Here is a 12,294-nt window from a genome sequence, read left to right as displayed (position 1 = left end):
ACAGCTCCATACCATCCATTATCCAATGGTCTGGCAGAAACAACAGTCCAAACATTGCAGGCGGGCTTAAAGAAACAGCTTACAGTTTCACTGGATACCAAATTGTCCTGGTTCCTACCTGAGTATCGGACCACTCTCCACGCAACTACAGGGATAGCTCCAGCAGAGTTAGTCATGGGAAGAAGACTCTGCACCAGGTTAAATATGATCTGTCTGGACCTGGGGCGGGGGCGCGGGGGGGAGGGGTGGGGTATGGAGGGGGACGGGGGCGTGGGAGGGGGAGAGGTAGGAGGGTGGTTAAGGTAAAACAGCATCAGGAATGCCAATGCCGGCCACAAGATTCCTCTAAGTGAGAGAGACAGTCTGGTGTTGGAACCACAGGAATGACCCTGCATGGGTAAAAGGCATGGTTGACACGAGGTCAGGTCCAGTAATATATAAGGAACAAAAACAAAGTTGCTGGAAAAGCTCAGCAGGTCTGGCAGCATCTGTGAAGGAAAAAACAGAGTTAACGTTTCGGGTCCAGTGAGCCTTCCTCAGTGCCCAGTAATATATAAGGTTTGGGTAGATGCAATAGTCCTGAACAAGCATATGGACCGTATGAAAGCTGCAATTGGTACAGGAGCAAAACATACCCGGCTCTGAGACAGCATTTCCAACTGTCCCAGAATCCATGGCTCTCCTTTTCTGTCAAGTATTGAAAGTGCCTCGCAATCTGAGATGGACATGGCGGATGTTGATGCCTTTGCCGCCTGACAAAGAGAATGAATTTTTTCCGAGACTCTCAGGTGCAAGAGGTGTGCTACTGTGCATTACATGCCTTCCATATCAGAGGCAGAGTTGGAGGAACCTGACCCAGTGCTAAAACACCCCAGAAGGAGATATAAAAACACAACTAGCCTATGTCCTCGGACTCAGTGGGGGAGGGATGTCATGATTGCAACAACGTAAGACTCCTTGTGGACCTGCCCAATTTCCCTACCCTTCTGAGGAATTAGAGGCATTGTTGGCCTTTCTAGACCATCACGTCAATGGGAGTGGACCACGACAGATTGTTGGTGATCATCACTCCCAGGAACTTGTCGCTCTCAGCCATCTCTGCCTCAGCCCCATTGATGCAGAAAGGGACGTGCCCCCCACTCTGCTTCCTGAAGACAATGACCGGCTCCTTCATTTTGCTGACATGGCTGGAGAGATTGTTGTCTTTATACTGTGCCACTAAGCACTCAATCTCTTTCTTGTATTCTGTCTCATCGTTATTTGCTACATGGTGGTGTCATCAGCAAACTTGTAAATGGAGTTGGGGTGGAATTTGGCCACACAGTTGTGAGTGTATAAGGAGGATAATAGGGGGCTGAGTACACAGCCTTGTGGGACACCAGTGTTGACAATTATCAAGGAGGAGGTGTCGTCGCCTATTCTTACTGATTGCAGTCTATGGTCCAGGAAGTCAGGGATCCAGTTACAGAGGGGGAAGACAAGACTAGGTGTCGGAGTTTAGAGATTAGTTTGTTTGGAATTATGGTGTTGAAGGCGGAGCTGTAGTTAATAAGTAGGAGCCTGATGTAGGTATCCTTGTTATCCAGATGTTCCAGGGATGAGTTTAGGGCCAGGGAGATAGCATCTGCTGTGGAACTGTTGTGACAATGGACGAATTGCAAAGGATCAAGTCAGTTTGGTAGGCTGGAGTTTAGGCTAAAGAGCTTAGATCTGATTCATTGGTTGTGGGATTGTTTAGCTCTGTCTGTCACTTCCTGCTTATGCTGTTTGGCATGTAAGTAGTCCTGTTCAGTAGCTTCAACAGGTAACACCTCATATTTAGGTACCCCTGATGCTGCTCCAGGCATGCCCTCCCGTATTCTTCATTGAACCAGGGTCGATCCCTTAGCTTGATGGTAATGGTAGAGTGGGGGATATGCTGGGCCATGAGATTACAGATCATATCAGAGTGGGAGTCTGCTGCTGTTGATGGCCACTACACCTCGTGGAAGCCCAGTCTTGAGTTGCTAGATCTGTGCGAAGTCTGTCTCATTTAGCACAGTGAGAGTGCCACACAACACGATGGAGGGTATTCTCAATGTGAAGGCGGGACTTCATCTCCACAAGAACTGTGTGGTGGTCACTCTCATTCTCACAGATATTATCATGTACAGATGTATCTGTGGAACCAGATTGGTAAAGATGAGATCAAGTATATTTTCCCCTCTTGTTGATTCCTTTACCACCTGCCGCAGACGCAGTCTAGCTCCTTTAGGACGCGACCAACTTGGTCAGTCGTAACTGAATAAGAGCTCTATGTAACGATCTGCAACTAACAGTAAAACTGATGGTTACAAAACAGTTGTCTTTAGAGTTCCTCAAAGACATCTGAACTCTTCTAAATTTGGCCCTCTGAGCATTCCCAATGTGCATTGCTCCACCATGTGTGGAGTGTTCTTTAGCTGTTGAGACTCCAGCACCTATAATTCCCTCTATAAACCCCCCTGTCACTTGAGTTAATTTGAGTACTTTAAGATACTCCTTGAAAGCTACATATTTGGCCAAACTTTTAGTCAAGAGCCCTAACATCTCCCTTGGTGGCACACTGTCAAATTCTGTTTGTCATACTTCTGCGAAACAACTTTGGACACTTATTACAGTAAATGTATTGATTAAATACAAATTGTAGTAGTTAGTTGCTTTCATTCATTAGAAATTTCAAGAGATCCATTATAAAAACTGGGAAAGGTGCCATCTTTATTAGAGTTCTGAGGAAGGGTCACCGGACCCGAAACGTTAACTCTGTTTTCTCCTTCACTGATGCTGCCAGACCTGCTGAGCTTTTCCAGCAACTTTGTTTTTGTTCCATCTTTATTAGAGTCTGTTTGCAAAGTACTGAACTAATGTGAACTTGGCAGAGTTATCAATATGATGCAAAGGACTTCCTTTCAGCAATGCAAGAAGGCTGCAAAAGTGCAAAAAAAAAATCTCAAGTCAGATATTGCTGTGCCAGATGTACAGTGAATATCCCTTTACCTTGCCCTAAACCAACCCTCAAAAGAACACTAGTGCAAATCATGCAGATTGATTTATAATCAAATGCAGATTTTAGTTTCCTGGAAACATACACCGAGTATTCATAATGACAGCTAGATTCAGGCTGCTGGTGAGGAGGAGTACTCAAAGCGTTTTTAAGCTTGGTCATCACGCAGTTCAAATTTTCAGTGAGCAATGTTCCTTCCTGAATTTACATTGTTAATGCTAGGTCACATATCCCCGTCAGCCAAATCACAATGCACAGACTATTTTCTCACAATGGGTGATCATCCACAAATTGATGATCACCTTCTCGTGCAAGCAACAAGATATTTTGACAACACAATACACATTCACACATGATGCATATTTTGCCAACTTTTGACTGTGAGGGTGATGTCCTTGCATTTATATAACATTTTTCATAAACTCAGGATGTTCCAATAGTATTTTAGAGCAAATTAAGTATTTTCAAACCATCATTACAGCTATAGTGTAATGATGCACTAACAAGCAACATGGTGAGGATAACAAAATAATCTAATGAGGGTTGAGGGATAAATATAGCCCAGGAGATCAGGACCTCCTTGCTCTTTGGGATCTTTTACATATGCCTGACAGTGGAGACAGAGCGTCAATTTAATGTCTTATTTGAAATACAACATCTCCAACAGTGCAGTGTTCCTCCTGTATTGGCCTTGGCTTTCGTGTTCAGTTCTCTGGAGTGGGCCTTCAATCTACAACCTTCTTAATCAGAAGCTAAATGCTACCAACTGCAGTACAGCTTACATGAAATTATCTTCCTGTGATGCAGGCACGGTGGCTCAATGGCTAGCGCTGCTTCCTCACAGTGTTGAGGAACCAGGTTCAATCCCACCCTTGGGTGACTGTCTGTGTGGAATCTGCATGTTCTCCCCATGTTTGTGTACGGTTTTCCCTGGGTGCTATAGTTACCTCCAACAGTCCAAAGATGTACAGATTAGGTGAATTGGCCATGTGAAATTGACCCATCGTGTCCAAAGATGTGTAAGTTAGGTGGTTTGGCTATGGTGGATGCAGGGAGGGTTGGTATGGGCTGAATGGCCTGCTTTCACATGGTAGGGATTCTGAGTATAAGTGTACACCTGTCGTATGGGCTGAAAGAGCTCAGTTGAGACAGCATTAGACTAAAGGTCCCTAATTCAAACCAGTGAGTTTGTTCTGTTCAGGATTCTAAAGGTGCAGTGGAAGTGTCCCATCTCTAAGGCAGGAGGCTTGAGTACAAGTCCCACCAGCTCTGGAGGTATGTAATAACATGTCTGAACAGGTTGATTAGAAAATACCTATTGTCACGTTATTTTAATAATCAAATCTATTATCAGCTATATATATTGTGTTACCTCTCACGGTAGTATACCTTTAAGAGCCATGCTCATGACATACATGTCACAGCACATGACCAGATGGTACAAAAGTCACATACTCCATCTTAACTGGGATCTCTTTTAGCCTAACATTCTACTGTACTGCAACTGAATTGCTTAATACAAGCCAGACAATATGCACCTGAGAAATGTAATTTCTGTATATAATAGTTAACAGTAATAAATATCTGTCTGTCTCTTTGCTATAATGATATCCATATCCAATTTGTTATGTTACAAGAGGTAACATAAGCATTGTTGTGTCAGGCAATTGTTGGAGGCAAAATCCACTTCAAGAGTGATAGCTTAACACCTAAAGACTCATTTATCTCCATTGCTTTTTGTTTTGATTTTATAAATAAGTTAAAACAGGAAATGAGGGATGGTTATTCATCAACAGAACCATAAACTCACAATGATAAAACATAAAACCTTGTTTTCAGTTTCTTCATTTTGCAGAGCTTTTGAATACAAACTTATTAAAATTTCACTCATATGTAATGCATGGTAATGCAGACTTACAAACATCCCTTATCTTCATTACTCTGTTTCTTCAGGTTTTAGTTTCAACATTGCACCTTATTTAGCTGTTACTTTATTATAAAATGTCCCATGGTGATACTTCAAAGAAGAACAGGGATGTTTTTCCAATGACCTGGTCAATATTTGTCCCTCCGCTGTCCTGTCTAAGCTGGTTACCTTGACATGATCGCACTACTATTTATCGAACCTTATTGTGTACAATTGGCTGTCATACTTTCTACATGACACTGTGTGGGAAGTCAATGTTTGTCTCGGTATGCATCCCAGGGAACAACCTGTAGAGCACACAGTCCTATATCACAGAGCTGATCGGGATGAACTCAGTAAAAGCCACTGCATCTCTCTCCAGACCTTCTCCAGAAGGAGATATGTGACAGTCCCTTCACCAGCACAGCCTTGCTTCAAGGGCAGCATGCCTGAAGGATCTGACAGGCAGTGCCTTTCTCACCATTAGCCTGTAGGACCATCAACTTGGTGAAAGACGCCCTGTGGTCTGCACGAAACTTGCTGGCTTTCTGGTGTAAAGAGCTGACCTCGACTGAATGTTGCAGACTGACACACATGCTCAGGGACGTGCTAAAGGCTTGGGGCAGCTACTACCAGTGCACAGTGGGCAAAGATCGCCGTCTGAGGTCTGTCTGCCAAAGTATAACCAGGTTCCGTTCAGTTGTCAGGCCCTCTCTGTGCCTCAAAATGAAGATAAATAGTTTCCTGTATAATTTCTTTTCCTGTAGAAAATGCTTTCTTTTGTCATTGTAGAGAGGCTCTGAGAAATATCAAAGTTCCAAAGTTTTGTTTGTGTTTTTTTTCTCTCTGCAAAGACTATCCAGACATGATTTAGAAACTTTGCATGTACTTATAGATGATTTTTATGAATGAAAATGGGAAGTACCTTGTTGGCTGTAGAATGTTGTGGGATATCCTGTGATCATCAAAGTTGATACAGAAGTATTTCTTTTATTCTCTGATCATGTTTAACAGACAGGTCAGATGATTAAACATGTTACAGTTTGTATATTTGATTTACAACATTCTGGAGAAACAAAATATTTAATATATTCACATTGAATTATCTCTGTGCCCTCTACCAAGATAGGACTGCCTCTAATTTTTCTTTATTTATCCAATTTTCCTAATCAACCTGTTCAGAGATGTTGTTACACACCTCTGCAGCAGGTGGGACTTCGAACCCAGGTCTCTTGGCTCAGGAGTAGAGACACTACCTCTTCACCACAAGAGGGTGAAGGATAGTCACCAATTAAAAATAAGAGTTGAAGACAATGATATTTCTGTTGCTTGTAATAACATCCTTCCAATATCAGTGGATATTAGAGCCTCAGGTGAAATCCTGCTGAGTGCAGTGGTTGTGAGTTTTAACAAGATTGTTTTGTTTTGGGCCTGAGTCCTTAATTTAGGGTAAAATGAAGGGTTCAGGTGATCCGTTCTGATGTCTACCTGAGAAAAGCCTGGCTGGTTTGATTCTTACAGATTGAAGGGGCCCTGATTGTTTCACTGGAAGGAAGGTGAATGGTCTCTTCATGAGAGATAACAGCTGCAGCCTATAAATAAACTGAGAGCCTCTTAAAGTCCCAGAAAAGTGTTGAAATCACCATATTAGAAACAGCTGTGCTTTCAACTATCCAAGATGAAGGAGAGTTGGGATCTCAGGTATAAAAAATTAACATCTCCACCTGGATACAAGACCCAGTTAATTCACATTTTCATAGTTATGTGCTTTGAGATGGGAAGGGCAAAGAAAAAGCCATTATATTATCAGATTACAGGCTTTCCCAAAATATCACAGACATTTTGGTCTGACTGGGGCCTGGGGGAGGGGCAGGGGTTGCAGGGAGAGAAGCTTAGGCTGAAGGATTCTAAAGTTCACTTTGCCAGAGTGCAGGTGGGACATTGGAAAGGCCAAATTCATAAGAGGAAGAGCGAGACTGGGAGATTTGCCTAGCTTTAGCAGCTGGGAACAATCTCAAGGAAATCTTGCATTGTGAAAGGCAATTCTGGAGTTAAATTTTCTGGGCTGAGAACAGAAAATATCAAAAGCAAATCTTCAAAAGCTAATAATCATTTTGGACCAGGTCTGGGAGAATTGAATGTCTACCTGAAAGGATAGTGCGATATATACCTGTTGGTGGTTTATTTTGGTTTAAGTTAAACTTGCTGTTTGCAATTGAAATATAAAATGCCTACACAAATAGCATTTAGTCAGTTATGGTTTTAGTCTGCTTCTGACAATAAACAACTTAAAATGTTAAATCTTGTTATGTCCTCTGTTTAGCTATTAGCTGGATCTTCAAATTTCCTTATTAAGCTTATTGGTTCTACAGGGATTGTACAAGTGGCAAGATGCAGAATAAAGCGTGCAAAACTGCCCCTAAAACATGTTTTCTCTTTAACCTCAGAAGTGTGGTATTTCCATCTCTAACAGCAGCTATCCTTATGGTCCTTCTAAATAAGAATGTTAAAATGATATGTGTTTAATGGCTAGACACAAAAGGCACTTACCAGAGGAATAGATGCCATATGGCTTTTGCATTCTAGCTTGTACAGTTAAGGTGAAATCACATTTCTCCAAATATTCCCCTTTCATATATATTTTTAAAAATGCCTGCACTATAATTTGTAATTACGAATTATGCAAGTAACACGAAATACATGGTCGCAAAGGAAATTATCATTCAGTAACTAAATAGTGGTCGCAGTGTTATAGGGCCATGAACTATATGGGCTATGGCAATAAATACAGGAGAATTGTGTGAGAAATCCAGCAAGGCTTTTCTCAATGTTGGGAACAACAAGTCGTATTTTCCAATTAGAATCTGGACTTCAAGACGAGGTTCTCATTAATGAGTGGTGAGGGGCCTATTTAAAGTGATTATTGCACATTAGCACCTAATTAAAGTGCAGGTTCCTACTCTACCACCCACCACAGAAAGACTCGATGCTGGGAATTCCTGACGTGAAAGTCAAAGCAGGCACCTGGTGACTCGAGCTCTCACTTGCTTCTCCAAATGTCCGTCTTGAACCCCCAGCACCAACATAACGGGGCACGATCCAGACCACTGGCAACATGCACCACATGTCCGTGGTTATGGCATTTGACACGTGCCACCCTTTTTTTTTGCAACATCACAACTCATCTCTGATTCTCATACAGCACCTTCTGCCCTTCAGTGGTGCACTCGGGAGCATACCTGTCTCTCGAATGCTGTTGTGAGGACACTTGGACACAGGGAAGCCTCACAATTGGACCAGGCTGCAGCTCAGGGCTGCTCGCAATATCCCTGCTTTGCCGTTTTGCATGTCACCCCCTCAGCCAGAGCTTAAAAGTTCATTATATTTCTGCCTTGCCTTGTTTCACAGCAGGGACAGAAAGCTGAGAATCTTGTCAGCAGTCACAAGGTCAGGGGGCGTATGAATTATTGTACAGCTCCTTGCTATCTCATATCTGCACCATGTGACAGCTGCGAAAGTGGCAAACACAGTGGTCAGACCAAAGGGTCTGTTTCTGTGCTGTATGACTCTATGATTCAATGAGCTTCAAACAAACTGCCATGTATAACATTTGGACAGGTAAATGGATGGGATGGGTACAGAGGGATATGGACCAAATGCAGGCAAACGGGACTAGATTAATTGTGAAAACTGGGCAGCAATGGCCTAGTGGTATTATTGCTGGACTGTTAATCTAGAGACCAGACAACATTCTGCGTTCGAATCCTGCCACAGCAGATGGTAGAATTTGAATTCAATCAAAAAAAAATCTGGCATTAGGAATCTAGTGATAACCATGGATCCATTGCCAATTGTCGGAAAAACCGTCTGGTTCACTAATGTCCTTTAGTGAAGGAAACTGCCATCCTTACCTGGTCTGGCCTACATGTGACTCCAGACTCACAGCAATGTGGTTGACTCTTAACGGCCCTCTGAGCAACTTGGGATGGACAATAAATGCTGCCTAAAAGTGACACCCTCATTCTGTGAATGATTTTTTTTAAAAAAAGGACAAGTTGGGTCGAAGGACCCATTTCCAGGCTGTGAATCTCCATTACTCTGTGTCTCAAACTCTAAGATGAGGAATCCTCATTGAAGTCTGGGGCGCACTGTTAGCCAGAGGGTCCCAGCACACTGAAAGTCGAGGGAGGTTGAGAAATGTAATTGTGGCGTTTGGATTCAGATGGGGCAATAAGGATAGGATTATAATAGCTACCGCAATTGGTTGGTTTGTGATACAGGGTGATACTGACAGCATGGGATCAATCCCTGCACTAGCTGAGGTTACTACGAAGGTCCTGCAGTCTCAACCTCACCCAACCTGAGGGATATGACTGTCGGATTAAACACACCCACCAACTGTCTCTCTCTAAAGAGAGAATGGGACTGTGTTGTCTTTAGTTTACAATAGTGAAGGGGGGACATGGCAGAGTGTGGGAGGGAAAGAGGTGATGTGGAAGGGGGTGGGAGTTGACAGCAAGCATCATCCTGGCTTGCGAGGCTTGATGCTTGCAGATACTTTCAGTTGTCCAAACTCCAGATGTACCAGTGTGGTCACACACCGATCGCTCATCATCCTCCTTCCTTTAGTTCTGATATTCTACACGTTCTGTTTCTAACTAACATTAATACTGGGTTCAAAGTGTGTCTTCAAAGTTTTCAAAATCTCTCCAACTGGCTATTCTGATTCTAGAAGAAATTAGGCTGCAATGTAGAGTTACAGAGTCATACAGCCCTGAAACAGACCCTTCGGTCCAACTCGTCCATTCCAACCATGTTTCCCAAACTAAACTTATCCTATTTGCCTGCATTTGGCCCGAATGAAATTTCATTGCCTGAAGTAAACTGTCTCTCCTGCCCAGCAGAGTCTTGTATCCTGATGCCATTTCACCACCACCTCACCTCTATACCATCCCCACAACCCCCACCCCCACCCCCCAGGAGTTCCAGGAAGATCAGATTTAACCTGGTGCAGAGTCTTCTCCCCATTAACAACTCTGCTGGAGCTGTAGCTCATCGCGTTCTTTTCCCAGCACTGATAATAGGCTTATGACTCTTATTTGCTCTCTGAAAGTGGGGGAAGGAAAGTTAAATTCTGCCTCGTATCTGCTTTAAATTTCCATAGCACAATGGTATGGAAAGCGTAGCACCACTTTGACTCAGCCAATAATTCAAAGTCTGCAGTAGGCCCACCGTGGGGGCAGATGACCCACTGGCTGAGTGGAGCTTGGTGCCCTGAGTGGGGCTGCGTCCTTTGGGCAGTATAAGGTTGAGTTTAGTGTGGACTGGAGGCGAGGCCCTGCGCAATCCCCTTGAACGTCTGTAATGCTGAACTTTTACCAATAATGGCGCCGTAAGTGGTGGCTTTGTAACCTTTTCACTGCATCCATGTGAGTACATGTGATAATAAACCTCCTAATTAATTAATTTGTAGACTGTTGTATTTTTAATACTTCCTTGCTGTTTCTTTCAGCCTGCTCTCTTGTAGCTCTGAAAATTCACACATTTTAAGGAGCACCATTCTAACTCCATGCTGGAAATGGTGTGTGTTTAATGGCTAGCACTGACCACAGATGCCAGGTACGGAAAATTTGAATTATAAAGAACAGCTGGTTAGGCTGGGACTTTTTTCACTGGAGCGTAGGTGGTTGAGGGGCGACCTTATAGAGGTTTATAAAATCATGAGGGGTATAGATAGGGTTAATAGTAGGTGTCTTTTCCCAAAGATAGTTTATTTCAAGACTAGGGGGCACATTTTTAAGGTGAGAGGAGAGAGATTTAAAAAAGACATGGGGGGCAAATTTTTTACACAGAGAGGGGCTCACATGTGGAATGCACTTCCTGAGGAAGTGGTGGATGTGGATACAATTACAACAAAAAACTATAGAGGCGATTGCTACAGAGGAAGTAATGGATGCAGGTGCAGTTACAACATTTCAAAGACAAATTGGATAAGTACATGAATAGGAAATGTTTGGAGGGATACGGGCCAAATGCAGGCAAGTAGCACTAGTTTAGTTTGGGATTATGGTTAGTGTGGACTGGTTGGACTGAAGCGTCTGTGTCCATGCTGTATGACACTATGACTCTGGGTTGGATTTAAAACATACTTGGATAAGTACATGAATAGGAAAAGTTTGGAAGGATACGGGCCAGGAGCAAGCAGGTGGAACTAGTTTAGTTAGGGATTGTGTTTGGCATGGACTGGTTGGACCGAAGGGTTTGTTTCCATGTTGTATGACTGTATGACTATGATACACACAAACACATAAGACCATAATGCCATAAGATATATGGCAAAGGGGGAGACTGGATGACTACAGCAAGCCAGCCAGTACATTCAGGGTACAATTGCATTTCTCCAAATAGAGAGTACCAAAGCTGAAATGTTACAGTTTTTCTTCTGCTGTAATATCTCATTTAATTAAAACCCATTTCCAAAAATATCATCGGTGCTGACAGAAGAAAGAAATTTCATCAGGGGTTATTAGTTACAGGGGATTGATAATGGCTGAATGTAGAAATTCTTCTTTTCCAAGAGAATTTTTGGCTTGTGGAACAAGTTGCTGACTCATGTGATGAGTGCTGAGTTACTGAATTCCTTCATCGGAGAATTTGCTGTGGAGATGATTAATTAATTTAAGAAGTTGGCATCTTGTAGCATAAGTTAATGTTAATGTGGTTTCCTTGGACCAGTTTAAGTTGTTTCAATGTTTTAACATTTCCCCCTTAATTATCTTGGATTTTTAATATATTTTCTCTCCTCTCCTAAGTGACTACATGGTTCTGAGTGGGCAGAGTGTATCCATACAGTAATAAAAACAGAAATTGCTGGAAAGGCTCAGCAGATCTGACAGCATCTGTGAAGAGAAATCAGAGTTAACGTTTCGTTAGAACTCTCAGGAAGGTTAACTCAACCTGAAGCGTTAACTCTGATTTCTCTTCACAGATGTTGCCAGACCTGCTGAGCTTTTCCAGCAACTTCTGTTTTTGTTTCTGATTTACAGCATTTGCAGTTGTTTTGTGTCTATATAGTAATGGCTGTACATTATGACTGGGGCATTACAGATGAACTAGTTTGTTTTCTTTTCTCTACATGACATATTTGTCTGCTCATATGTAAGACTGATCCTAGAAACGAAAGTGTGCAAACTTTCTGGAACAGCCAACAACTAAGTGTAAATGAGAGATAGTAGGAACTGCAGATGCTGGAGAATCCGAGACAACAAGGTGCAGGGCTGGATGAACACAGCAGGCCAAGCAGCATCATAGGAGCAGAGAGGCTCTATGATGATGCTTGGCCTGCTGTGTTCATCCAGCCCTGCAC

At 42.7% G+C, this 12,294-nt stretch overlaps 1 long non-coding RNA gene across 1 annotated transcript in view; it reads right to left on the bottom strand.

The window, feature by feature from the left end:
* Window positions 1–2,716: 2,716 nt before the first annotated feature.
* Window positions 2,717–12,294, bottom strand: part of LOC125481079 — a 12,400-nt gene continuing 2,822 nt past the window's right edge. Inside the window, exon 3 of the long non-coding RNA XR_007261190.1 lies at window positions 2,717–2,944. This is a non-coding gene — a long non-coding RNA (uncharacterized LOC125481079). The remainder of the gene's footprint in view (window positions 2,945–12,294) is intronic.

This window comes from Rhincodon typus, unplaced genomic scaffold (genome assembly GCF_021869965.1).
Source record: "Rhincodon typus isolate 14 unplaced genomic scaffold, sRhiTyp1.1 hic_rhity00000814, whole genome shotgun sequence".
Lineage (NCBI taxonomy): Eukaryota > Metazoa > Chordata > Chondrichthyes > Orectolobiformes > Rhincodontidae > Rhincodon > Rhincodon typus.
Note: the sequence above shows the minus strand (reverse complement) of the source record. Positions and strands in the feature narration are given on the sequence as shown.